The sequence below is a fragment of the Mobula hypostoma genome, chromosome 6 (genome assembly GCF_963921235.1).
Source record: "Mobula hypostoma chromosome 6, sMobHyp1.1, whole genome shotgun sequence".
In the NCBI taxonomy this organism is placed as follows: domain Eukaryota; kingdom Metazoa; phylum Chordata; class Chondrichthyes; order Myliobatiformes; family Myliobatidae; genus Mobula; species Mobula hypostoma.
Window position 1 is genome coordinate 144,577,569 of NC_086102.1, and position 27,668 is coordinate 144,605,236.

A 27,668-nucleotide genomic window follows, 5' to 3' on the forward strand; every position below is an offset into this window, starting at 1 on the left:
ATCCACTTTGGCTTTGATGGAAGAGATCAAAGTAAACTATTCTCAATAGCAGATAATACAAATGTTAGGCAGCACAAAAGTAAATTTAGGGGCATGAGAGGATAGAAGTATTTTATGCAGACAATAAATTATGATCTGGAACTTGCTTATGATAAGATTGGTAATACAAAATCAAGAAGTTTTCAAAATGGATATGTAAACAGAAAATGCTTGAAATACTAATGACATCAGCAGCAATGGTAGAAAGTGAAAACCTACAATTAAGCCAATGATCTTCTTTGCAATTTTAGTTTTAATTTCAGATTTCCAGCAACTGCACCATTTTCTTATTGAACTAATTCCGAAAGGGAATTGAATGAGTAATTGAGGTTGTTGCCATACCAATAATCTCTCACTCAATGCCAGCAAAACCAAGGAGCCTAATTGACTTCAGTCAGAATAAAATGGAGGTCCATCAGCCAGTCCTCATTGGAGGATCGAAGATGGAGAGGGTCAGCAATTTTAAATTCTTCAGAGTTATCATTTCAGAGGATTTGTCCTGGGTTCAGCACATGAGTGCCATTAGCGTGGCAGTGCCTCTACATAGTGGATACGGCCCGGTCTGTTATGAGTAAAGCCCTCTCCACCACTGAGCACATCTACATGGAACATTACTGTGGAAAGCAGCCTCAATCATCAAGGATCTCCACCACCCAGACCATGTTCTGTTCTCTCTGCTGCCATCAGGAATTATTATTTATAATTATTATCATTTTTTTGTATTTGCACAGTTTGTTGTATTTTGCATATTGATTATTTGCCCATCCTGTTGGGGGTGGTCTTTCATTGATTCTATTGTGTTTCTTGTATTTACTGTGAATGCCCACAAGAAAATAAATCTCGGGGTTGTATATGATGACATATGTATTTTGATAATAAATTTACTTTGAACTTTGAACTTGAACTTGAGAGCAATGTGCAGGACAATGGGGAACGAACAATGGAATTGAGTTAATGGTGCTGCTCCTTGACAAATTTGTTTGCTTTAAGTGGGTTTAATGTTTTCATTCCATGCTTTAAAAATTTTTATGACTTTAAGAGTAGGGTCCCTCTTTTCAATATGCAGTACTGTTCTTTCAGTTATACCAGAGCTCAGCTACCATAAACATCTGAAAATGTATAGTATATGTCATTTTTTATTGCTAATTTTAATTTACAAGCTATAGTGCTTGTACTTAAATACACCAGAGTTCCATCTCAGGAAATATAGTAGCATTGCCACCAAAGGAAAAAAACTTTATCGTGGCATTTGCACAAAATTACTGCACTTTAAAGTGCAACACTTCCCACATCACTTTCAATGTTCCCTCTAATTTGTAATGACCAGAGTACACAAAAATCTTGTACTGTGCAATTTCTTTTACCTTGCTACAACATGTGCACAGTGAATTTTTAAGTGGAAGTAAACCTTTAGCTGTTCTAAGGATAATAAGCCATTCTACTTTAAAAAAACTAGCAGTTCTTTTGTGCTTCACGCCCTTTGCTTCTTTGGAATTCAACATAATGAATTAATAATTTCTTCAATAAAAACAGTATAAATAAGCCAGTTCTAAAATCTGCAGACAAATTATCCCAAACTCCACCTTCTGCATCAAAAATTGGAAAAGAAAATGTCATTGTTTACGATCATGAAATATACTTAACATGCCAATGAGTGAGGTAGAGGCAGTGTGCAGTTTAAATTCCTTTGTGTGCTAGATGGAAGTGTATACTGTAATCAGCAGGATGTCATCCTGAATTTATATACACTGCACATGAAAAAATTGTAATATTGAACAGTAATTACTAAATATTCTTTGCAATTATTTTGGGTCTTTTTTTAAATCTGTAAGCAACAATAAGAAGCACAAATTTTAGACTACTTCCACTTTCGGAATTTCATACTGGAGACAAAATATAAAAGATTAGGATAATAATAATATAACCTGGACAGCTTTGTGACACTAAGAGAAAGTGCAGGTTGAGGGGAAGGAATATCTTTCACGAATTAGTAATATCAGGACAGACTAGGCAATCTGAAGTGAAGGCACTGCTGCAATGTAATGCTAATAGATTAGTAAAATAGCTCAATGATTTTAAACCATTTACCTCATCAACAACAGATAAATTATGATATTTCAGTATAGGTGCTCACAGATATTAGCTGAGCAGACTTGGTTACTTCAACACCATTCTCATACATGATGGAGCAGGAGTCTGGTTAGGGAGCTTGGAGCGGGGTTTGATAGAGTGGGGATTTTCCAGTGAATTTTAAGTAAATGCATCATTTTAAAATGTATTTTCCTGGAAAGGATTTGGGGCAAATAAATTGTAAATGAACATTAAAAATGCATTTACTGGGAATCTGAAATGAAAGAGAAAACACTGGAAACAGACCGTGGTTAGGCAGCATCTATGGAAAGAAAAACAATACTTTGGGTCAAAGATAGTTTACCAGAACTTGGAAAGAGAAAACAAGATTTATGTTGCAGAGAGGATGGGGATGGGATAAATTGGACCAAGGAAAGATCCCCAATAGAGTGAAATCAGGGTTATCAGATTACCACAGACATGAGATCAAGAGATCAACTGTTAATGCAGTAATCTGGTTAATGGATTAATGAGAGCAGTTAGAGATAAAACCCTAAAAACTGTGAAAACTGAAAAATGCAGAACAGTGGGCTATGCTAAACAAGTCTGGTCAGGCTGTGCTAACAGAGAAGGGAAAACTGAGTCTTTTAAAATCAGGGGATATGAGATATTGTTGAACAGCAGAATTACACCAGAGAAAAACACCAACACAGACAACAGGCTAATATTTTCTTACTACAGATAAATAGCCTGCGGCAGTACTGTACAGTTCTGATCTAAACACAGATTGTGAGATGTCTGAACCAGTTGAACACAAGATCAGCCAAAAGTCTGCAATCAGCCTAGATGGAAGATGAGACGCTAGTCCTCAAGCTTCATCAGGTCTCAATGTAACAGTGGAGGAGGTAACAGATTGACGAGTCAGGGTTGGAGTGGGAATGGGGTGGAGAATGAGGTTCACTCCTACACACTGAGAGCAGATGCTCTGCAATATGATTTGGTTTCTCCAGTGAAGAGGAGATCACTCTGTGAGCACCAAAGGCAGTGCAAAATGGATTGAAAGAAGCACAAGTGAAATCCCATTTCAACTGGAGGCAGTAGAAGGTAGGGAAAGAAGAGAAGGAGCAGTTCTTCCATATACCGGGGAAGTGCCACAAGGGGAATGGCAGGTGGAGATAGACTAGCAAACATGAGATTTACAAAGGGATGTTCCCCTCAGAATGTGTAGGTTAAGGGTGACAGGCAGGGCTAGATAATCGAGAAGGGATGTGTCCAAGGGTACAATGTCATTGAAGGTGGAGGAATTCTTTCCTTCCCAATTTATGCTGCCTTCATGGGGATCTCACCACCAGGTTTTTCCTACACAAGCCCTGACTACATCCTTTCCAAGACATTTTCTTTTCTCCATTTATCCTCCCACAACACTCTCCACAACATAAAACCTTGCTTTCTCTTTCCCAGTTCTGAGAAGTGAACTCTTTTTATCTTTCCGTATACACTGCTTGACCTGCTGAGGAAAAAATGTAGTTAGAAGCAAAGGTCTAAAGTTTCATCAAAATCAGGGAGAGGTTAACAGTATCAACATAACATCCGCAGATATGTAGGATGGAAGAAGATCACCAAGGAAAGCATATTCAGGAACACTATGTGCAATAAATGTAAAGAAGCAACATACAGTTCTCAGAATTAGAAATAATATCACTGGCATACGTTCTGAAATTTGCTGACTTTCCAGCGACAGTACAACGCAGCACATAATAATAGAGAAAAAATTGGAATTACAGTAAGTATATATTTGTATATACATTATATTAAATAGTTGAATTAAATAAGTAGTGCAAAAACAGAAATAAAAAAGTCTTGAGGTAGTGTCCATGGGTTTAATGTACGTTCAGAAATTGGATGGCAGATGGGAAGAAGATGTTCTTGAATCACTGAGTCTTTACACTTGCGTACCTCCTTCCTGATAGTAGCAATGAAAACAAAGGCCTGGGTGATGGGGGTCTTTAATGATGGCGCCACCTTTTTGAGGCATCGCTCCTTGAAGATGTCCTGGATACGCAGGAGGCTGGTGCCCATGATGGAGCTGACTAGGTTTACAGCTCTCCGCAGCTTACATTAACCCTGTGCCGTAGCACCCCTCCCCCATACCACATGGTGGTGTAGCCTGTCAGAATACTCTCCATGGTACATCTGTAGAAATCTGAGTGACATACCAAACCTTCTCAAACTCCTAATGAAATATAGCTGCCGTTGTGCTTTCTTTTAGCTGCATCGATATGTTGGGTCCAGGTTAGATTCTCAGAGATATTGGCAACCAAGTGGTTGAAATTGCTCACTCTTTCCACTTCTGATGTCTCTACAAGGAGTGGTTTGTGTTCCCTCACCTTACCCTCTCTGAAGTCCATAATCAGTTCTTTGGACTTGTTGATGTTGAATGCAAGGTTGTTGATGCAAGACCACTCAACTAGCTGAGATATCATTAAGAAAGCTTGATGATGGGGTATTCAAGACATTCTTAGACAGGTACGTGGATGTTAAGAAATGGAGGGTTATCTATGTAGGAAGGAAGTTTTAAATTAATCTTAAAGTAGGTTGAAAGGTCAGCACAACATCGTGGGCCAAAGGGCCTGTACAGTGCTGTAATGTTCTATGTTCTAAAGTTGGCTTCTACGAAAGCGTTGGATATATATTTTTTTGTCTGATAAGAACTTCCAGCTCCATTCCAGTGCCCCCTGCTCAATTAGACCCATACTTATTTTTTTTTTGAATCAGGCCTGGGTCAGGATTTTCTTTCTTTCTTTTTAAATCTTTTTATTGAATAAATATACAAAAAGGTAAGCCATATAGGCACTAATACACTGTTAGAATATAATAAAACTACAGGAGATATTAATACAGAAAAAAAGTGGTACAAACAATGTAATTTAAACATAACATACTAAGGTAACATAATAGTATACATATATATATCAATAGAGAAAAAGAAAAAAAAAACCGCAAAAAGACCCACCGTGCAACTAACTAAAAGCAAAGCAAAGCAATGGGCTAACTTGGAACCAAGTAGAGTTAAAGAACTTAAAATCACGTCCTCAAACCCGACCTCCATTAAAAACAGTAAAAAAAAACAAGAAGGGTATATAAATATGGAGCAAAAAAGAGAAGAAAAAAAAATTACATTAAATGAAAATATTGAATAAAAGATCCCCAGGTCTGTTCAAATTTAAGTGAGGAATCATAAAGATTGCTTCTAATTTTCTCCAAATTCAAGCATAATATCGTCTGAGAAAACCAAAAAAAGGTGGTTGGAGCATTAAGCTCTTTCCAATGTTGTAAGATACATCTTCTCGCCATTAAAGTAAGAAATGCAATCATTCTACGGGCTGAAGGAGAAAGATTACTGGAAATTTTAGGTAACCCAAAGATAGCAGTAATAGGATGAGGAGAAATATCTATATTCAATACCTTTGAGATAATATTAAAAATGTCTCTCCAAAAAGTTTCCAGAGTAGGACAAGACCAAAACATATGAGCTAAAGAGGCTATCTGCCCCGGACATCTATCACAAAAAGGATTAATATAAGAATAAAAGCGAGCTAATTTATCTTTGGACATATGTGCTCTATGAACAACTTTAAATTGAATTAGGGAATGTTTAGCACAGATAGAGGAAGTATTGACTAATTGTAAAATCTGCCCCCAATCATCCACGGAAATAATAGACCCCAATTCCTGTTCCCAATCTACCCTAATCTTATCAAATGGAGCTTTCCTAAGTTTCATAATAATATTATAAATCATAGCCGATGCACCTTTCTGACATGGATTAAAGTTAATTATAGTATCTAAAATGTATGTAGGAGGAAGCATTGGAAAAGAAGAAAGTATAGTACTTAGGAAATTTCTAACTTGTAGATATCTAAAAAAATGTATTCTTGATAAATTATATTTATTAGATAATTGTTCAAAAGACATAAGGGAACCATCTAAAAATAAATCCAAAAACCATGAAATACCCTTAGTCTTCCAAATTTGAAAAGCACGATCTGTAAAAGAGGGAGGAAAAAATATGTTACCTAAAATAGGAATCGCTAGCCCAAATTGGTTAAGATCAAAAAATTTTCTGAATTGAAACCAAATACGTAAGGTATATTTAACTATCAGGTTAGATACCTGTTTGAGGCATTTCAAATCAAAAGGAAGAGAGGAACCTAAAATAGAGCCAAGTGTATAGCCCTGAACAGATTGTAATTCCAATGCTACCCATTTAGGAATGGATAGTATATCCTGGTCAAGTAACCAAAATTTCATATGTCGAATATTAATTGCCCAATAATAGAATCTAAAGTTAGGTAATGCTAAACCTCCATCTCTCTTAGCTTTCTGTAAATGTATTTTACCCAGTCTCGGGTTTTTATTTTGCCAAATAAATGAAGAAATTTTTGAGTCAACTTTATCAAAAAAAGATTTTGGAACAAAAATCGGTAATGCCTGAAATATATATAGAAATTTTGGCAGAAAAAACATCTTAACTGCATTAATACGACCAATCAAAGTAAAATATAAAGGAAACCATTTAGATGAAAGTTGAATAATATGGTCAATTAAGGGTAAAAAGTTAATCTTAAATAAATCTTTGTATTTACAAGTAATTTTAATCCCAAGATAACAAAGGATCAGGATTTTGAAGCTCTTGCTGGACCAAGATGCTTGGCCCTTCTGTAAGCATCTATAATCCAGTCATCTGAAGGGAGTGGTGGAACACTCTCATTCAAGCAGGTATTGCTCTCTACATCTTGTTTTGCCAGCAGACCTCCCAGTGTATTAGAAAGAGATGCTAAAAGCTTCTGCTGGAAAATACTGTATTTCAGAAGCCTCCATGAACAAGATACCATACTCTACATATGCATGAAAGAAAGTGCACTGGTGTGTCTGACACCAGCATTATTTGTTTGGTCAAAATACTACTCAACATTGCTATGGTTCTGCCAGATTCTTCTGAATGGCTACAGTAGGGATGAATGAGATATAATTGATGGATCTGTTTGTCTTTTGCAGTATGGTTTTCATTGTGTGCATTATGAGTATGGTAACTTGCCTTTTAGGAGTTTGGATAAGTAGAAGGAAAATTTGAAAAATGCCTGCAATGGATCTATTTGCAAAAGTTGAAGTTATCCTGCAACCACGGGGAAACTAAACAGGGAGCTCTCTTCCACGAGGTAATTTCATCCTGTTTGATGGAATACACAAGCTGCAAACATCAGTGCTGTGTATTGTTACTAATTTTGTTTCACTGCAACACCACCAGTCAATACAAAATGCACCGTATGGTTGGTGTACAATACAAACAGACAAACAAAATTTCACACCTGCTGTGTGGTATCACACTACACTATAAGACAATATCATTGCTAACATGAGCTCATTTATTACCCATCTGCCAATTAAGACCTGAATTTACCTTTGTTGCCTCCATATATATTTTTACGAAAAGCTCAGGGTTTTTTGTCTGAAATTTATAATTTCATTCCAGATCCTTCAGTTTCTTCAGTAAATATTGTTTTAGGCCACTAATTCTCAGCTATTGAGTTCTTGTCTGCAGCTTCGCAGAATACACGGCAAACATTACACAGAATGAGACCATCCCTGTTTGAAGATTGTTTGCATTAGTCTAGAATTTTACTCTCATTCCCTCACTTCTTCCACCTTATACACCACAAACCAAGGTGGACGTTACCAGATATTTTCTGTCTGTTGTCACTATCCTGTTCATTATTCAATGAAAAAGGTTACTGGGCTACAAAATCAGCTACCATTTTGTATGTAGGGAGAAATGAAAGAGAAAAAACAAAGAGCACCACCCATCACAGATAAAAAACTGAAAGTGCCCAGCAGGCAGTGTCTGTAGAGAGAGAAAAAAATCATCAGAACTAGGAAAACATTGAAATAAGGAACTGCTAGCCAGCATCAGGCTATTCAGTTTTACATAATAACGATAGCTAGTGAAACCCAAGGTCTTGTGATTTCCATGTAGGTGGCCCACTTTATTTTTATTAAATTTGCTCCTATCCAGACTCCAGCCTGATTGACAGGGTCAGTTGATTTTGAGTAGCTGCAGAGCAAACCATGAGCCAGGAGTAGATTGGGTTCCTGCTCCTGCAGGGGGTTACACTGTGATTTGGGGAGGAGTCCAGGCATGCTTTCAGAGGCTAAGGGAAAGCAAATACAGTTTAGGGAGGAACTGGTGATCCCAAATCGTATAAGGATCCAGCCTGTGATCAAAACAGGGTCAAAGGCGATTGATGAGTGATTGATGATTTTGGGGTCAAACCATTAACCACAGAGTTTCAAGGAATACCGTGGAGGCGGGAGGTTATCACTCACTGCACTTATTCTTATATTTCCTTACAACATTGGAAAAGGCCATTCAGTCCCTTGATCTAATTTCCCTATAACCTGTACTCTCCACATAACCATCAGTTCCTCCCAGTCTGCCACATAACTTGATTCAGCAACAGTCTCTTCCCCTCCATTATCAGGTTTTTAAAAGGTTCGTGAAGTTACGGACACTTCTAACTTGGTGTTACCTTTTTTGAATTATTCTTTTTTTTTTGTAGTTTATAGTCACTTTATGCCTTTGCATTGTACCGCTGCCGCAAAACAACCAATTTCACACTATTCAGGTCAGTAATTATAAATCTGATTGTGATCTGTATAAATCGGAGCAATCTAGAGGTAGCCAGTTAACCTGCACGTCTTTGGTAGATTTCAGCTGAGACAATAAGCAATTGTGATATGTGGGAGGGGAATGGAGACAGATCATGGGGAGTGGTGAAGATGGTGTCAGGAAAGGGTCTACCAAAGACTGACGATGATGATGATAGGAATGCTGAGTAGAAATCTCAATGGTCAAATGGCAGGGTGCCAAGCATGGGGAGGAGCAGGTCTGGGAAGATACTAAGTTCCAACTGTTGGTTCTGGGGATTTAATGACCGGAGTGGTACTGATGTCCAAGAGCAGTGCTCTGAGCATGGAGTGTGGAAAGGCTGAGGGGAAGAGTGGTGGGTTTGAAATTATCTTCTAGCTAAGAGGGAGGAGAGAACAGAAACAGTGCCTACATTATAAAAGTTAAGCAATAATCACTGCTTGAGACAACGTATTCAGTCTCGGCTATATTTCTTATCACTGCAGGCTCAGCTGCAACAAAACCAACAATTGATTTATTCTTTTGAAGTAATCAGCCTTTGTTCTACTGTGAGAGTTCATTCTACCCACAACTACTCTCTGCGGGGTAGCATCATATGCTTGCAAGGCCAAAAAGCTTTATTTTTCAAATCTGGTGCAGAAGGCTATTTTGCTCTACATAGAGAACTGTTTCCATGGAATAATGAGAGACAAGTTTAGACCCAAAACACTGCACCTGATTAGTTTATGGCTAAATCCCCAGCACACCCTTAGATGTCATAGAACACTACAACACCGAAACAGTCCATTTGATGCATCTAGTCCATGCTAAACTATTAATCTGCCGTCTCATCGATCCACACCCAGACCATAGCACTCCATATCCCTCTTATCCAAATTTCCCTTAAATGTTGAAATCAAACCTATATCCACCACTTGCGTTCCACATTCTCACCACTCTCTGAGTAAAGAAATTCCCCCTACTGTTCACCTTAAACATTTCACTTTTCACCCTTAACCCATGATCTCTAGTTCTAGTCTCACCAATCTCAGTGGAAAGTCTGCTTGTATTTGTCTAATCAATAATCCTCACAATGTTGTATATTTCTGTCAAATCTCCTTTCATTCTTCTATGCTCTAGGGAATAAAATCCTATCCTGTTCAACCTTTCCCTGTAGCTCAGGTTCTCATATCCTAGCAACATCCTTGTAAATTATCTCAGCACCCTTTCAATCTTGTTGACAGCTCCCCTGTAGGCAGGTGACCAAAGCTACACTCAATACTCCAAATCAGGCCTCATCAATGTCTTATACAACTCCAACATAACATCACAACTCCTGTACTCAATACATTGATTTATGAAGGTCAATCTGCCAAAAGCTTTCTTTACAACCTGTGATGTCACTTTCAATGAATCATGGATCTGCATTGCCAGATACCTCTCTTCTATTGCTTTCCTTAGTGCTCTGCTTCTTAACATGTAATTCCTACCCTGGTTTGGTCCTCCCAAAGTGCAACATCTCCTACTTACCTGCATTAAATTCCATCTGCCATTATTTAGCCCATTTTTCCAGCTATTCCAGATCCTGTTGCAAGCTTTGATAGACTTCCTTGCTGTCCACTAGACCCCAAATCCTGGTGTCATCTGCAAATTTTCTGATCTAGTTTATCACATTATCATCCAAGTTGTTGATATAATTGATAAAGAAAATGGAGCCAGCACCGGTCCCTGCAGGACACTACAAATCACAACCCTTTAGTCAGAGAAGCAACCACTGACTACCACTCTCAGGCTTCCCATGCGAAGCCAATGTCTCATTCAATTTGCCCTCTCATCTTGAATGCCAAGTAACTGAACTTTCTTGACCAACCTCCCATGCGGGGCCCTGTCAAATGCCTTGCTGATGTCCATGAGCAAGGCCTTGCTAAAGTCCTTTACCGAGGCCTTTGTGACACATTTCACTGTATATTCCACATACATGTGATAAATCTGAATCTGATATTTGAAATATAACCGGAAACTACTGGACCCTCTCACTATGTCAGGCAGCAACTGTGTAAAGAGAAAGACAGGTCTAGCTGAAAGGCTAACTAGCTTTTTCTTTCCATAGATGCCATCTGATCTGTTGAGTGTAACCAGGATTTTCTGGTTTTATTTCAAATTCCTAATATCTGCAATTTTTTTTTAGATTTTCAGCTAAAGCACTTTCTTGTAAAATTTCAGAAGTGCAATATAACAAGTACGTTCACTCAAAATATCCCACCGTGACTTAATCCTCAATAATAGAATTGCAGGTCTAATCCTTGAAAGTGGCAAATGACATGCTAACAACAGGAATTCTGCAGATGCTGGGAATTCAAGCAACCCACATCAAAGTTGCTGGTGAACACAGCAGGCCAGGCAGCATCTCGAGGAAGAGGTACAGTCGACGTTTCAGGCCGAGACCCTTCGTCAGGACTAACTGAAGGAAGAGTTAGTAAGAGATTTGAAAGCGGGAGGGGGAGGAGGAGATCCAAAATGATGTTGTTGTTGTTGTTGTTCGTCCTTCGTAGTCGAAGATGACCATGGCTTCAAAGTCAAATGGGAGATTGGTGGCTGTGGGTCCGGAGGTGACTGGTGAGGCCATTCCGGGCCCTGAAGGCTCGCCCACATGTGGGACACAAGCGGGTGGGTGCTGTCGTGGCAGTGGATGCTGCTCGGGTCTTGCGCACAGCACGCTTTCGTTGCGCCTCAATGATGCGCCTGACTTCAGCTGCACGGACTCCTGTGGTGATCTTGCTGCGCCAAGCTGGACAGTCGAGGGCAAGTGTCTCCCACGTGTTGATGTCGACACCCAGGCTTTTGAGGGACGCTTTGAGGCAGTCTTTGTAACGTTTCTTCTGCCCCCTGACTGAGCGCTTGCCCTGACACAGTTCTCCGTACAGCAGCTGCTTAGACAATTGGCTGTCTGGCATTCTGACCACATGTCCAGCCCACCTGGCTTGGGCTTTCAGCAGGAGGGTGTAGACGCTGCAGAGCCCAGCTCGTTCCAGGATTTCCGTGTTGGGGACCTTGTCCTGCCACCTGATGTGGAGGAGTCTGCGGAGACAGCTCAGGTGAAAGTGGTTGAGCTGTTTGGCGTATCTGCTGTAGACAGTCCAGGTCTCGCTGGCGTAAAGGAGGGTGGTAAGGACCTTCAGCTTGGTGGCAAGGCTGAGTCCTCTCCGCTCCCAGATGTTCTCACGGAGTCTCCCAAAGGCGGCGCTGGCTTTGGCAATCCTGTTGTTGACCTCAGCGTCTATGTTCACTGCGCGAGAGAGTATGCTGCCCAGGTAGGTGAAGTTGTTGACTGCCTGGAGGTTCTGGCCCTTCACCGTGATGCGCGGCTCCTGGTATGGCTTTCTTGGGGCAGGCTGGTACATAACTTCGGTCTTTTTGGTGCTGATAGTGAGATCGAAGTTTTTGCAGGCTTGTGAGAAGCAGTCTATTTCACGCTGCATCTCCTGCTCTATGCTGGCGTTGAGTGCGCAGTCATCAGCAAACAAGAAGTCTCTGATGACAGTCTCTCGCACCTTTGTAACTGCCTGCAGGCGCCTAAGGTTGAACAGCCTGCCGTCAGTCCTGTACCTGACATGAATTCCTTCTTCGTAGTTACGGAAGGCATCTGTCAGCATGGCAGAGAGTACCACACTGAACAGAGTAAATGATAGGAAATGATAGAATGACATGCTATCCCAGTTTAATGTGTCATTTTATTGTGTTCAATTACAGAAATAAATGGTCAGAAGCTTCATGATGGTTAGGAAAAAAACTTGTCACCAAGTATATTTTTAACATTTACGTTAAGAATATTGTTTGATATTCATCGGAGACCCAATTGTAACTGGAAACCAGATTGGAAGAGGCTGCACAACGTATAAAGGGGTTTCCTGACATAACTCAACGAACTGAACCACAGCAACATAAAGTTGCAGAAGTTGGGACTATTGATTCAGAGTATACCCTTTCAGGATAATCCAGTCATCCATGATCTAAACATGAACAGCTGCTACTGAAAAGCTGCAGGATAGCCCCCAAATTACAAATAAAAAGGATAGTGATCTGAGAGCAATATAGGCAGCAAGTGAATTCTGTGTCATCTGTGCATTTGCATGATTGCTGAAGGCAGCCAGCTAACCAACCTGTGGAGGTGTTGAAAACATGAGCAAGGAGCCAATATCATGAGTAGACTCTCCTGGTTAAAGCCGCATCAGTCTGTGCACCATAAAAAGGATGGTGTGTTATTAATTAAATAAATGCTTGCACACATGCAGGAAGTAATTTTATCCTGTGCTGAAGGAAAGGACAACATGAAAGACCAGGTTTCAGTGTTGTCAAATGTACTGTGGAGGTGCTAGGAAGGCATTTGCAAAGTGGGAGAGGCACTTTGCAACTGTGGGCCAGAAAACCCTCTAGCATAACTCAGAAGAGAATGGGAATGGATACAAAGCAATAGTTTAAGCAAGTTGATCTGGATATATAGTCACACATAGTTTCACACACACACACAAACTTGCCCAGGTGAGGGATTGAATCAATGAAGGGAAATCCCACTGCTTTTGATACTGCTTACCACCTACCAGAAGTCCCTATCAATTAAAACTATTTCATAATATCCACGTGGTTGAACTTATCTTCACCTGTTCTATATTGCTGCAAACCTAAAAAGTATATCCCAGAGCATCTACACACTGCCACCTACTCAACCCATGGACTATGGTCTGGATCAGGTTGATGGGACTAGGCAGATTAATAGTTCAGCACATACTAGATGGGTCGAAGGCCCTGTTTCTGTGCTATGACTATGACTAACCTTATCAGTCAATTCATCCAGGCTGCACAATGCTCAGTTCTTTCTCCCCATCAGGAGATCGTGATACACAGAGGCAACAAAGTTTAATCAGAGAACAGCAGTCAGGATAAGAAATCATAAATCTCATTAAGACAACAATGTAAAGGATAGTTTTAATTGAGGAAATGGTCAAGGAGGGGGTGGGGGTCTGAATTAATAACAATAGTGATATTCTCCTTCTCCCATTTCTTCTTCTCTCCATCCCACATTCAAATACAACTAATACGGTGTACTGCTACAGAATAGAGAAATTGTTGCTAGAATACTGCACCATTAACCTACATATTTCACTCTCTGCAGTCAGATAGGACATGGGAGTACAGGAATCCCTTCTGATCTCTTTGAAAGGTAGAGTTGACATGCAATGTCTGCAAAAAATACCGATCCCACCAAAGGCGGCCTCATCTGAGGGAGGTCTGCAATCCTTGCAAATCTACATACTCTCATTGTTTGCTGCTACGAATAGGAAGACTCAGTGACCCCCCCCCCCACTCCCCCCAGTAATAGAGGTTACATTAAATAATGAAATGTTCTAAATACTAGAGGCTGCAGACTGGAAGGAGCCACAAACAATAAAAGAGGTTGAATGCCACAATCACCTTGAAAGTCACCGGAATTACAGCCTCTGTCCTGCTATGAAGTTACAATTGTGGTTTGAGAGGGGAGTATATTCTAATAAGTATTCTAACCTTTATTCCTCACCCAGCTCTGTATCAGGGAAATTCTGCCTGGACCTGTCCTTCTGCATAGGTAAATTCTTTCGTCTAATTTCAGTCACTTGTACAGCCCTGTGTACTTTATTCTTCTCCTCCCAATCCTGCTGTATTCCAGGGGGAATAATTACCAGAACACTTAAGCATGTGACAAATTGACTTATGCAGATTTGTTTATTAAAATCATCTTTCCAGCTTCATAAATGCATGAAGTATTGTGCTTGACAAACGTATTCAGGGTGTCTTCTCTCTTTAATAGCAGAAACGAAAAAGTTCTGTTGCACGTACAATGGAGGACTATGGAGCTCTTCCAGTACCCTGGCTAACATTTTGTATCTTCACCAACATTACTGAAACAAGCTATCCAATCATTCAGCACACAGGTCATTTCCAAGGGACAACTAACGGGCACCGATACATATGACTAAACTCCTACAAAAATGATTAAGAACAATGCAGTACATCTCAGAACAGGCCCTTCAGTCCATGATAAAATTAAATTCATACCAAAAAAGCTCACATATTTAAGTTTGCTGACGACACCACTGTCGTTGGCCGAATCAAAGGTGGTAATGAATCAGCATATAGGAGGGAGAATGAAAATCTGGCTGAGTGGTGCCACAGCAACCTCTCACTCAATGTCAGCAAGACCAAAGAGATGCTATTGAGTTCAAGAGGAGGAAACCAGAGGTCTATCAGCCATTCTTCATTGGGAGATCAGAGGTGGAGAGGGGCAGCAACTTAAGATCCTCAGTGTTATCATTTCAGAGGATCTGCCAGTACGAAGAAAGAATGGCACCTACTTTCTTCTACTTTTGTGAAAACTTTGACAAGCCTCTATAGATGTGTGATGGAAAGTATGTTGACTGCTTGCATAACAGCCTGGTATGGAAACATTAATGCCCTTGAACAGAAAAGCTTACACGTAGTAGCTGGGTTTTTCCCAGTCCATCACGGGTATAGACGGGTATAGATAGATCAATGAACTTATTATCCTGGATTCTGTAGATGGGATAAAGTAACCGTTCACAAAGATCCAGTGAATTCACGAAATTCTGTGACCCAGTCCATCATGGGTAAAGCCTTCACCACTATTGAGCACATCTACATGGAGTTCTGTCGCAGGAAGCAGCATCCATCATCAAGGACCCCCACCACCCAGGTCTTGCTCTCTTCTCATTGCTGCCATTAGAAAGAAATTACAGGAGCCTCAGGACTCACACCACCAGGTTCAGGAACAGTTATTACCCTGCAACTATCAGGCTCTTGGACCAGAGAGATTAAATTCACTCAACTTCACTCACATTATCAGTGAACTGTTCCTACAACCTATGGACTCAGTTTCAAGAACTCTTCATCCCATATCCTCAATGTTTACTGCTTTGGTGCGGTCTTTCACTGATTATATTGTGTTTCCTGTATTTACTGTGAATGCTCACAAGCAAATGAATCTCAGGGTTGTATATGGTGACAAATACTGTATGTACTTTGATATTAAATTTACTTTGAACTTTGAGCTTTTCAGACATCCCACTCTGCAAAAACTGATTTCAGGGAGATAGCGCCATCAATTTGCGGGAGACTTCCAGGAGAGGTGGGAAGTCTGCAATAGAATAGCTCCTTAGCAGCCAGCCAGCTAGTTTAAATAACGTTAGCTATGCTAATGAATGAATGACACCTGTTAAACTCACCTCAACATGTCTTTTACAGTCTTAACCCACTATGGGCAATAGAAAAGTCACTGTTGCAAACAGTGCAGCGAGCAACACTGTCATTATTTTTGACCCCTATTAGGCAGGGGTACACGTTAGTGTAGTCTGGGGTTACGTATGTTTTAGATTTTCTTTTTTTTTGGAACACTCTGCCATGGCGCGCTGTCACTTTCTCTCTCATGGTCTCTTGTTTGCTTTCTCTCTCGCTTGTGCGCTCTCGCTTGCTTTCTCTCTGTCTCGCTCTCTCGCTTGCTTTCTCTCTCACGCTCTCGCTTGCTTTCTCTCTCTCTCACTCTCTCACTCATGCGCTCTCTCGCTCCCTTGCTTGCTTGCTCTCTCGCTCCCTCGCTTGCTTTCTCTCTCACGCTCTCTCTCATTCATGCGCTCTCTCTCTCTCTCTCTCACTCGCTCTCTCGCTTGCTTTCTCTCTCGCGCTCTCTCTCTCTTGCTTGCGCGCGCTCTCTCTCTCTCTCTCTCTCGCTCTCTCGCTCGCTCTCAAAAAATCGATTTCCGTGATATTGTATATAATTTGCGGGCAACAGGGAGCCACTATTCAAATGCGGGAGGCTCCCGGAACTTCCGGGAGAGTTGGGATGTCTGGCTTTTACAAATTGAGTTGCTGCCATATGTTTGGCTGATTCTATATGTACATTAACGAGCAGGTGTACAGATGTATCTAGTAAAGTGGCTATGAGGGTTGTGACGAGAATACACATAAAATTAAGATGTTTGCTGGCCTGGGTTAGCATCAGTGACATCAGCAAGTGGTCTGCCACCTGCCCTCAGGGGAAGGAGAGATAAGGAACAATGGAGCAGCGTCTGGAGATGTGTAATGAAGGGACTGGGAGAAAGAGCTGTCTGGAGCGGCTCCCCCCTTTGAACCTTGAACTGTTTGAAGTATGGACAGGCGATACCCCAGCAGGGGGATAAAAAGGGACCGGTTCGCTAAGGCAGGACACACGCCACCCGAGGTAACGAGACCCTGGAAGCAGTGCGCCTCTCACGAGTGGGTGAGAAGTATCAGACAACGACCAGGGTGGAAAGGTACGATCAGCGGGAACCCGGTGTGTGTCCGCCCTTGCCTGGGTGCCGGGTTCACTGCAGAGGATCGACCGCATCTGGAGGAGGGGTCACAGTCGGTGACCTCAGGTGACATCACCAAGGACCCACCCAAAAAGTTGCTTGTGAGCAATCTCGCCGGTCTGTGAGTGAAGCAGTGTTCTGAATGATCAGTTGTTCCTGTTCTATCTCTCTCTTCCCCCACGTTGTCCATCGCCATGGCAACGATTACTGCGAACTGAACTGGACTGAACTTTGAGTCATTTTGAAATTTGGTCATTTACCCCTAGACAACGATAGAGCTTGATTGATGCTGTTATCTTAATTCTGTGCACATGTGTGCTTATCATCGCTGAACTGTTGCATTTATTATCCTTTCGATTACTGTGTTGCTTGTTTCTTTAATGAAACTTTCTAAGTTCTAGTACTCCAGACTCCAACTGAGTGATCCATTTCTGCTGGTTTGGCAACCCAGTTACGGGGTACGTAACAGGGTATATTCCAACGGAAATGATTTTTGAAAACAAAGTCCTGTCACCATCCATATCTCACATTTAGTGCAAATAATCTAGGAGCACCTTCCAGCTTGTGCTTTTAATGGATGTGAAAACTGGGAGAGATGTAAAGCAGGCAGCCACTTCACTTCCACCAGGCTTACGCTTATTTCATAAGGTCAAAATCTACATTATTGGCAGTCACCAAACAGACATAAAACATTGTGTGGACATTTTTAAAATAAACATCAGTACTTAATAGATCACAAAGAAATTAAATACTCTATTCATCCCAGTCTATTTTACAACATTAAACACTACTTTTGGGCCATGGTTCTCTAACGAACTTTTAAATTATTCTAAGATCAATCTAACCCTTTTAGCCTACATAGCCATTCATTCGTCTATCATCTACATGCCGATCAAAGAGTTTATCAAATGCACCTAATGTATCTGCCTCCACACCACCCCTGGTAGGATGTTCTATGCATCCACCACTCTCTGTATAAAAAACTTTTCTCTGGCATACTCGCTATACTTTCCTCCAGTTACCTTAAAATTATGCCATTTCCACCCTGGGAGGAATTCTCTGGCTATGCACCAATCTATGCCTCTTATCATCTTGTACGCTTCCATCAAGTCCTATCTCATCCTTCTTTTCTCCTCGTCCACTCAACCTGTTTTAATAAGACACGTTCTGTAGATCAGGCAGCATGGTGGGAAATTTCCTCTGTACTCTCTCTAAAGCTTCTGCATCCTTCCTTTTATGATATGATCAGAATGGCATTGACCAAAAATGAACAGAATGCTCCAAGTGTGGTGTAATCAGCGTTTTATAGAGCTGCAACATTGCCTTGTGGCTCTTGAACTCAATCCCTTGACTAATGAAGGCCAACATACCTTACGCCTGCTTAACCATCTCACCAACTTGCACATCAACTTTGAGTGATCTATGTTCATGTGCCTTGAATTAGTCTTCACTGAACAACCAGCTAGCCAGCAAGATGATTCCAAGTCTCTGGAGGTGAATGGCATGCCAATTGTTAATCTAACAAACTCATATAAATAAATGTTGTCATTTAGTAGAGAAATGTTCCTGTGGTCTTCAGAGATCTGAGCTACACCAGAGACAGTAGTCTCAAGCTACCTGGGGACCATTTATGACAAGCCAATTAGAATATTCAAGACACAAACATTCAGCAATTAACAATTTACAGTATTTACATAAACTGTCATTCTTTTAATAATACAGTATGTTTGCTTGCAAATGATGCACAAAGGGATCAGACAGTAAGCCCAGAATTTATTGTTGATGACCTAAAGTAACTGGGAAATTGTTCCTCATCAAGTACTTGCTCCATTCTTAGATGGAGTTACTCTGACTCAAGCTTGTAGCTCAAGTAAAATGCAGATATATATATATATATATATATATATATATACACACACACACAGGAGCCTCAAGTCCCAACACCACCAGGTTCAGAAACAGTTATTACCCCTCAACCACCGGGTTTACAGACACGCTTTCAAGGAACATCTCATATTCTCAGTATTTATAGTTTATTTATTTATTATAATTATTTCTTTTTTCCTCTTTTGTGTTTGCACAGCTTGTTGTCTTTTGCACATTGGCTGTTTGTCTGTCCCGTTGGGTGTGGTCTTTCGATTCTATTATGTTTCCTGGATTTTCTGAGTGTACCCGGAAGAAAGCAAATCTCAGCACTGTATATGGTGACATATATGTACTTCAATAATAAATTTACTTTGAACTTTGATAATTAAAGACAAAGATGAAACCATTAAGTCCAACTCAATTCACAGAATTGGATTACTGAATTGAAAATACACGTGGACTAAGATGTTAACTGTCCTGTGCTATCACCAGCGAGATCATCAGTTGATCTGCCACCTGTCTTCAGGAGTTTCGGCCTGCTTATGATCAAGACTCCCTTGAGGTGGTGGGCCAGCAGTGCTAAAGCACCACCTCCCACTGGTGTGCTTAAAAACTTGGCATCTGCCTCTATCAGAGTTGTTGATCACTTCCATCCATCAGATAGTCTGCTCTTCAGGTGTCTATGCAACTACTGAAGGGTTTGCAAGATATGTATACACTGTCTGACCATCTTCCCCTCTGGACGTACTTGGTCCACACCCATGCTGATCCTTTCTCTGCTGCCTCAGCTACAGCCCTGCTGGTTGACTTGATCTCTCTTCTAGTGAAGCCAAGGTCACGCAGCCACTTCTGGAAAGTGAACGCAATAAACCCATGGCAGCCTACTTCAAATGGATAGCATGAGATCTTCCACCCTCTGTCTCTGCACTCTGATCTTAATTCTGCATACTTGGTTAACTTGCGCTCATGGGCTTCATCGATGTTGTCTTCCCAGGGGACTGTGAGTTCACCAGTAACCACTTCTCTACTGGTGTCAGACCATATGATTACATCTGGGCACAACGTGGTGAAAGCTATTTGCTCCGGGAAACTGCCCTTCCCGTCCAGGTCGGCCTTGACACACCAGTCATTGGCTGAAGAAAGTATGCTTGATCGTGAGCCTGCGCTGTACACCCTTGACTTGGAGCTGCTTTTCACAAACGATATACGATGCTCTGTGCAGCATGGGGCATGAGATAAGTTGTGCTGCAGTACTCTCTGCTCAACCGCTTCTGTTACAACTTTGAGAAAGTTGTTATGTCTCCAAGTGAACATGCCGCTGGAAAGATTGACTCTGCATGCACTTAAAATATGTTGAAGTGTTCCCTTCTCGCCACAAGCAGCACACCTGTCTGTCTTATCTTCATACCAGGTGCTGGGGTTGGCAGGTGTTGGGAGCAGATCGTACGCTGCTCTGCATAGTAAAGAAATGCGGAGCGGTTCCATCTGCCACAGAATATTCCAAGTTAGATGTCGTTGTTCAACACTTTCCCACCTGGTCCAAGCCCCTTGTTTGGCCAGGCCAGCTGTTTTAGCTAACCTCTTCTCCTCTTCTACCTCTCGTATTTCTTGTGTTACAAGCTCACGGCACTCCTTACCTGTAGAAGATGACCACCACTTGTGGGTTGTCCATCCAAGTCCCTGGCGGCCTAGCTGGATAGCTCCAACCTTGTGCTTCAATCTGGACTCTGCCTCATCAACTGCTACATGGGCTGACCACTTCCTGCCTGATCTCACATTCGGCTGGGTGTTCTTGATGACAGGGTATTTTGAGTCTTGAAGCATCAAGAATGATCTTACTTTGTCTACCTTGACCTCTTCAACAAGGGATTGCACTGGGATGGTAAGCTTTGTCTGGCTACTGTGGATTGCAACATTGGTGAGGCTGCTCGGTACTCCAAGCCACTTCTTCACATACTTGTTGATCTTCCGTTCGATTGCCTCAACATGGGACATTGCCATTTCATAGACAGTTAATGGCCACATTATCCGTGGCATCAGTCCGTACTGCAAGCACCACAACTTCAACTTGCCAGGCAAGCCACACTTGTCGACAGACATCAGACCTCTGCTGATCTGTTCTCCTGTCTCTTGAACCCTCTTGGTGTCTCTCAGCTCCTCTGTGTACCATCGCCCAAGCTCTTAACCGGTTGGTCCTGAATGGATGGAATCTCCTCTCCATAAAGGGTGAAGTGAAAGTCAACCAGCTTTGCTCTCCTAAGAACAAGGCTCCTTGACTTCTTGGTCTTGAAATTCATTCTTCCCCAATCCATTAGCTCCTCGAGTCTAGATAGTACATTTTCCACTGCCTCCGCGCTGGGACCCAAAAGGGTGAGATCGTCCATGAACGCTCGTATTGGTGGTAACTCCTCTCCGCCATCAAGTGCGACACCTGGTCCCACTGATTCTGCAGCCCTCACAATGACCTCCATGGCTAACACAAAAAGGATGGGTGAAATCGCACATCCCATTGGGATTCCAACATCCAAGCTCTGCCACCTGGTTGTAAACTGCTGAGTGGAAAACCTCATCCGGAAATTGTTGTAGCACAGCATAACAAAGTTTCTCACCTTAGCAGGAATCCATACGAATTCCATCGCAAACTCAATCAGGACATGGGGAACAGAACCGTACACATTTGCCAGATCAAGCCAAACTACAGCCAGATTTCTTCTCAACCTTTTCAACTCCTGGATGGTATGCCATATCATACTAGAATGTTCAAGGCATCCCGGGAAGCCTGGTATTCCTGCCTTCTGCACAGATGTATTTACCAATCCATTCTCTATCACAAATGTAACCGGGTGCTGTCGGATCTTATTCAGTATCGTTAAAAGTGTACTTAGGCATCCATCCGGGTAATGCTAGAATAGTTGTCTGTGCCTTTAAGGGAGACGGTGATGTCATTACGCATGCGCGGATAGTGGGGAGACCATTTTGCTTTCTGCTGAAGACGTGGTAAGGCATTGGAATTTGGGTTCTTCCCAGAGTGTGCTGGGCATAGTGAGGAAAGGTGAGCATTAATTGACAATATCCACGTGAATTCGTTTATGCTTGTTGGCGAATCGAGAATATCGGTAATTTGACATGTTTTACATGTGGATGCTTTAGATTTCCACGAGTGAAGAAATCAAGGCTGGGTAGCGTGGCTTGTACCAAGTTCCTCACCATCCAAGTAGGTCAGTCTTCCTGTAATTTAACTACCAGGCAATACCTTGTAAAAATTGTGCCAAAGTGTACCTTTTGTCTAACTTTATTGTATCGGGACTGATTGTGCATGTAACCGCGTAACGTGAATGTTTAGTCTGTGTTCGGAAGTTCAGCACGTGTGTACGTCTTACATGAGATGTATTCGCTTACATTTTTCGCTGTTATGTATAAAATGCAGGGTGGGTGGGATTCTAATGTTGTTTGTATTGTGTTCCTTCAGGATTGCCACTACTGTATTTGTACCGTATTAGTTCTGGTATTTTTATACTGCATACGCAATTCTGTCCATACACAAGGGTGTGGATCGAAAGTTAAACTGAGATTGTAACGGCAAGAACTGGCTGTAAATTTGTTCATTTTGTTTCGCGACCCTCTTCTGGTACTTAAACATCGAAAACCGATAGAGGAATTAAAACCCGAAAAAGTCTTTGTTGTCCTGAGCGTGTACCTTTACCCAGGCTACACAAATGAAGGTATTCTTTCTGCCAGAATGCCAAACATAATCTTCCCCTCTACATTCAGGAGTGAAATTGGTCGGAACTGATTCAATGTACTACAATTCTCTTCCTTCGGGATGTATACTCCTTCAGCCTCACTCCATGACAAAGGAACAACACCTTGTCTCCACACCACTTTTAACAATCTCCACAAGTATTTCCTCAGCTGTTCACACTTCTTAAACACCTTATACGGCACTCCATTAGGTCCTGGCACCGAGCCTCACCTTGCCTTTCTGATGAACTGTTCGACTTCTGCCAGTTTGGGTTCTGACAGATCGAACTTCACTCCTGGCTTGGTAGGCTTCAGAAGCCCTGAAATGTCAAGCAAAGGAGCCTCCCACTGTTTGTTAGAGTAAATGCTTGCCAGGTGATCCTCAAGATCTTGTTGAGAGATGTTAAACTGCCCGCTCTTACTTTGTTCAAACAGTTTCTTTGTGAACTCGTGAGGGTTCTCAAAGAATGACTTTCTTGCCTTCTCTCTCTTCTTTCTCTTTTTACGTTGTGACTCTGCACGACGGAGTGATGCTAACTTTATTCGAAAATGCTCTCGGAGATCAGCAAGCCCTGGCTTGTCACCCTCACTTGCTACCTTCCACCTCTGTCTCAACGATCTAAGCTCTCTCCTCAACCTACTAATCTCCTTCTGGTGCCTGCTTGGTTGCTGTGTAGGCTTTGCTTTCTTCAACTCAACCAAACCAAACCTGTACTTTCCAGCATTGTAAATCATATCACCCATCACCCCATCACTTCCAACTTTCTCGTTGATGTTCCCCTGAGAGTGTTCTCCAACATCATACTGATATCCTCATTAAATACACACCAAGCCTTCTCATCTGCCATTGTTGGCCACTTGACCTTCCTCTTCTTCTCTACCTCCTCGCCATCGCCATCATGCGAACGATCTACCTGGGTACTGTGGTCTGAAACCTGACCTGGGTTATTTCTCGTCTGACCTGGAGTATGATGACTCTCTCCAGAGCGAATCGCTGTGGCTTGTGAATCAGTGGTTGAAAAGACCACATCATCTGTGCTCAGTGATGTAACCTCAGCTTCATCCACTGGGATGGAATAGCTCTTCAACTTTGCTTGGTGGACTCATAAACCTTTAATGCTGGAAGACGCTCTCCAACACCAACACACTGGACACTCAGAGACTCTTATCCAAGCTCTTGTTGGTAGTCATTCCCTGTAATTAACTGTATCCGTCCGATTAGGTCCATCATTCTCCCTCCCTCTTGGAGGACCCCGAGGGTATGTTTCTAGTTAAACAGTATAATATTGTGCTGTTCAGTAGAACAGCTGTGCAGTTTATATCACGTAGTGATGCTCACTCCCAGTTTAAATTTTTGAACAGTCAGTAGTGCTTCCCCAATTTTGTTATTTTTAAGTGTAATTTTTTTTTGCCTTTTTTTCTTATCCATGATTCTTTATTAACATAGAAACATAGAAAATAGGTGCAGGAGTAGGCCATTCGGCCCTTCGAGCCTGCACCGCCATTTATTATGATCATGGCTGATCATCAAACTCAGGACCTCGCCCCAGCCTTCCCTCCATACCCCCTGACCCCCGTAGCCACAAGGGCCATATCTAACTCCCTCTTAAATATAGCCAATGAACTGGCCTCAACTGTTTCCTGTGGCAGAGAAGTCCACAGATTCACCACTCTCTGTGTGAAGAAGTTTTTCCTAATCTCGGTCCTAAAAGGCTTCCCCTCTATCCTCAAACTGTGGCCCCTCGTTTTGGACTTCCCCAACAACGGGAACAATCTTCCTGCATCTAGCCTGTCCAATCCCTTTAGGATCTTATACGTTTCAATCAGATCCCCCCTCAATCTTCTAAATTCCAACGAGTACAAGCCCAGTTCATCCAGTCTTTCTTCATATGAAAGTCCTGCCATCCCAGGAATCAATCTGGTGAACCTTCTTTGTACTCCCTCTATGGCAAGGATGTCTTTCCTCAGATTAGGGGACCAAAACTGCACACAATACTCCAGGTGTGGTCTCACTAAGGCCTTGTACAACTGCAGTAGTACCTCCCTGCTCCTGTACTCGAATCCTCTCGCTATAAATGCCAGCATACCGTTCGCCTTTTTAACCGCCTGCTGTACCTGCATGCCCACTTTCAATGACTGGTGTATAATGACACCCAGGTCTCGTTGCACCTTCCCTTTTCCTAATCGGCCACCATTCAGATAATAATCTGTTTTCCTATTTTTGCCAGCAAAGTGGATAACTTCACATTTATCCACATTAAATTGCATCTGCCATGAATTTGCCCACTCACCCAACCTATCCAAGTCACCCTGCATCCTCTTAGCATCCTCCTCACAGCTAACACTGCCACCCAGCTTCGTGTCATCTGCAAACTTGGAGATGCTGCATTTAATTCCCTCATCCAAGTCATTAATATATATTGTAAACAACTGGGGTCCCAGCACTGAGCCTTGCGGTACCCCACTAGTCACCGCCTGCCATTCTGAAAAGGTCCCGTTTATTCCCACTCTTTGCTTCCTGTCTGCTAACCAATTCTCCACCCACACCAATACCTTACCCCCAATACCGTGTGCTTTAAGTTTGCACACTAATCTCCTGTGTGGGACCTTGTCAAAAGCCTTTTGAAAATCCAGATATACCACATCCACTGGTTCTCCCCTATCCACTCTACTAGTTACATCCTCAAAAAATTCTATGAGATTCGTCGGACATGATTTTCCATTCACAAATCCATGCTGACTTTGTCCGATGATTTCACCGCTTTCCAAATGTGCTGTTATCACATCTTTGATAACTGACTCCAGCAGTTTCCCCACCACCGACGTTAGGCTAACCGGTCTATAATTCCCCGGTTTCTCTCTCCCTCCTTTTTTAAAAAGTGGAGTTACATTAGCCACCCTCCAATCCTCAGGAACTAGTCCAGAATCTAACGAGTTTTGAAAAATTATCACTAATGCATCCACTATTTCTTGGGCTACCTCCTTAAGCACTCTAGGATGCAGACCATCTGGCCCTGGGGATTTATCTGCCTTCAATCCCTTCAATTTACCTAACACCACTTCCCTACTAACATGTATTTCGCTCAGTTCCTCCATCTCACTGGACCCTCTGTCCCCTACTATTTCTGGAAGATTATTTATGTCCTCCTTAGTGAAGACAGAACCAAAGTAATTATTCAATTGGTCTGCCATGTCCTTGCTCCCCATAATCAATTCACCTGTTTCTGTCTGCAGGGGACTTACATTTGTCTTTACCAGTCTTTTCCTTTTTACATATCTATAAAAGCTTTTACAGTCCGTTTTTATGTTCCCCGCCAGTTTTCTCTCATAATCTTTTTTCCCCTTCCTAATTAAGCCCTTTGTCCTCCTCTGCTGAACTCTGAATTTCTCCCAGTCCTCAGGTGAGCCACTTTCTCTGGCTAATTTGTATGCTTCTTCTTTGGAATTGATACTATCCCTAATTTCTCTTGTCAGCCACGGGTGCACTACCTTCCTTGATTTATTCTTTTGCCAAACTGGGATGAACAATTGTTGTAGTTCATCCATGCAACCTTTAAATGCCTGCCATTGCATATCCACCGTCAATCCTTGAAGTGTCATTTGCCAGTCTATCTTAGCTAATTCATGTCTCATACCTTCAAAGTTACCCCTCTTTAAGTTCAGAACCTTTGTTTCTGAATTAACTATGTCACTCTCCATCTTAATGAAGAATTCCACCATATTATGGTCACTCTTACCCAAGGGGCCTCTCACGACAAGATCGCTAATTAACCCTTCCTCATTGCTCAAAACCCAGTCCAGAATAGCCTGCTCTCTAGTTGGTTCCTCGACATGTTGGTTCAAAAAGCCATCCCGCATAAGATGTCATCAAACAAATGCTGAGCACGTTTTAATGTAGAATAATTATGCACGAGAGAGCTATATCTGTCATAAAGATTTCATTGGATAGCACACTTAGGAGTGTGTAACATAGCTACTTTGCACATACCACCAAAAACAAATCTAAGATTGCAACCATCTGCTGCGTTATGCATTTCTGCTGGACCTGAGACTCTGCCGAACCGCCAGGATCAGCTCTTCCAGGATAAATGTGCTTAACCAAAGTGGATTGGATCTCAAATTAAAATACTTTACATTAATCAGGATCAGAATCAGGTTTATTTTCACTGTCATATATGATGTGAACTTTGTTGTTTTTCTGAGGCAGTGAAAAGACATAAAATTAATATAAATTACAAGACAAATAAACATTGTAAAATAAGGAATAATAAAGCTGTGTTCGTGTGCTCATAGACTGTTCAGAAATCTGATGATGGAGTGGAAGTTGCTGCTCCAGAATCACTGAGTGTTGGTCTTTTTCTGTCTTTACCTCCTCCCTGACCATAGTAACAGGAAGAGAGCATGTCCCAGGTGGTTAGTGTCCTTATTGAGGGATGCCACCCTCTTGACGCACTGTCCTTTGAAGAAGTCCGCGATGGCATGGGGGGGTAGAGCCTGTGATGGGGCAGGCTCAATCCACCACCCTCTGCAGCGCCTCGCGACCTTGTGCATTGAAGCCTCTATATCAGGTGGTGATGCAACTGGCAGGAGTCTTTGGTGATGTGTCAAATCTCCTCAAACTCCTAATCAAGTAGTGCTGCTGCTAATGTGCCTTCTTTGTGATTGTATCAGTCTGTTAGGCATAGGGCAGTTGCTTCTATTCCCTGCATTCTCCAGTTAAGAGGTTGATCAATCACCCCTTTCCCTAATTTTTGCCTGTGATGAACAGTGCATAACCCTGTCCTCCAATTGTCAAGTCTGGTCAGGTGTGTTCTTGCTGCCAGGTGCCTGATCCTATGTGTCCGTCTTTGCTCACCTAATAAGGCCATCCTTACAGTACACAGCCTTCA

General features: G+C 42.0%; 1 protein-coding gene and 1 long non-coding RNA gene across 7 annotated transcripts in view; one reads left to right on the forward strand and one right to left on the reverse strand.

The window, feature by feature from the left end:
- The window catches only part of kcnh3 (potassium voltage-gated channel, subfamily H (eag-related), member 3), a 648,677-nt gene that overhangs the window by 555,257 nt on the left and 65,752 nt on the right, over positions 1 to 27,668 (reverse strand). The gene's annotated exons all lie outside the window — the stretch shown is intronic.
- LOC134348472 (uncharacterized) overlaps positions 22,003 to 27,668 on the forward strand; it is a 70,302-nt gene continuing 64,636 nt past the window's right edge. For all 4 annotated transcript variants that reach the window (XR_010018425.1, XR_010018426.1, XR_010018424.1 and 1 more), the window contains exons 1-2: positions 22,003 to 22,090; positions 22,189 to 22,256. This is a non-coding gene — a long non-coding RNA (uncharacterized LOC134348472). The remainder of the gene's footprint in view (positions 22,091 to 22,188; positions 22,257 to 27,668) is intronic.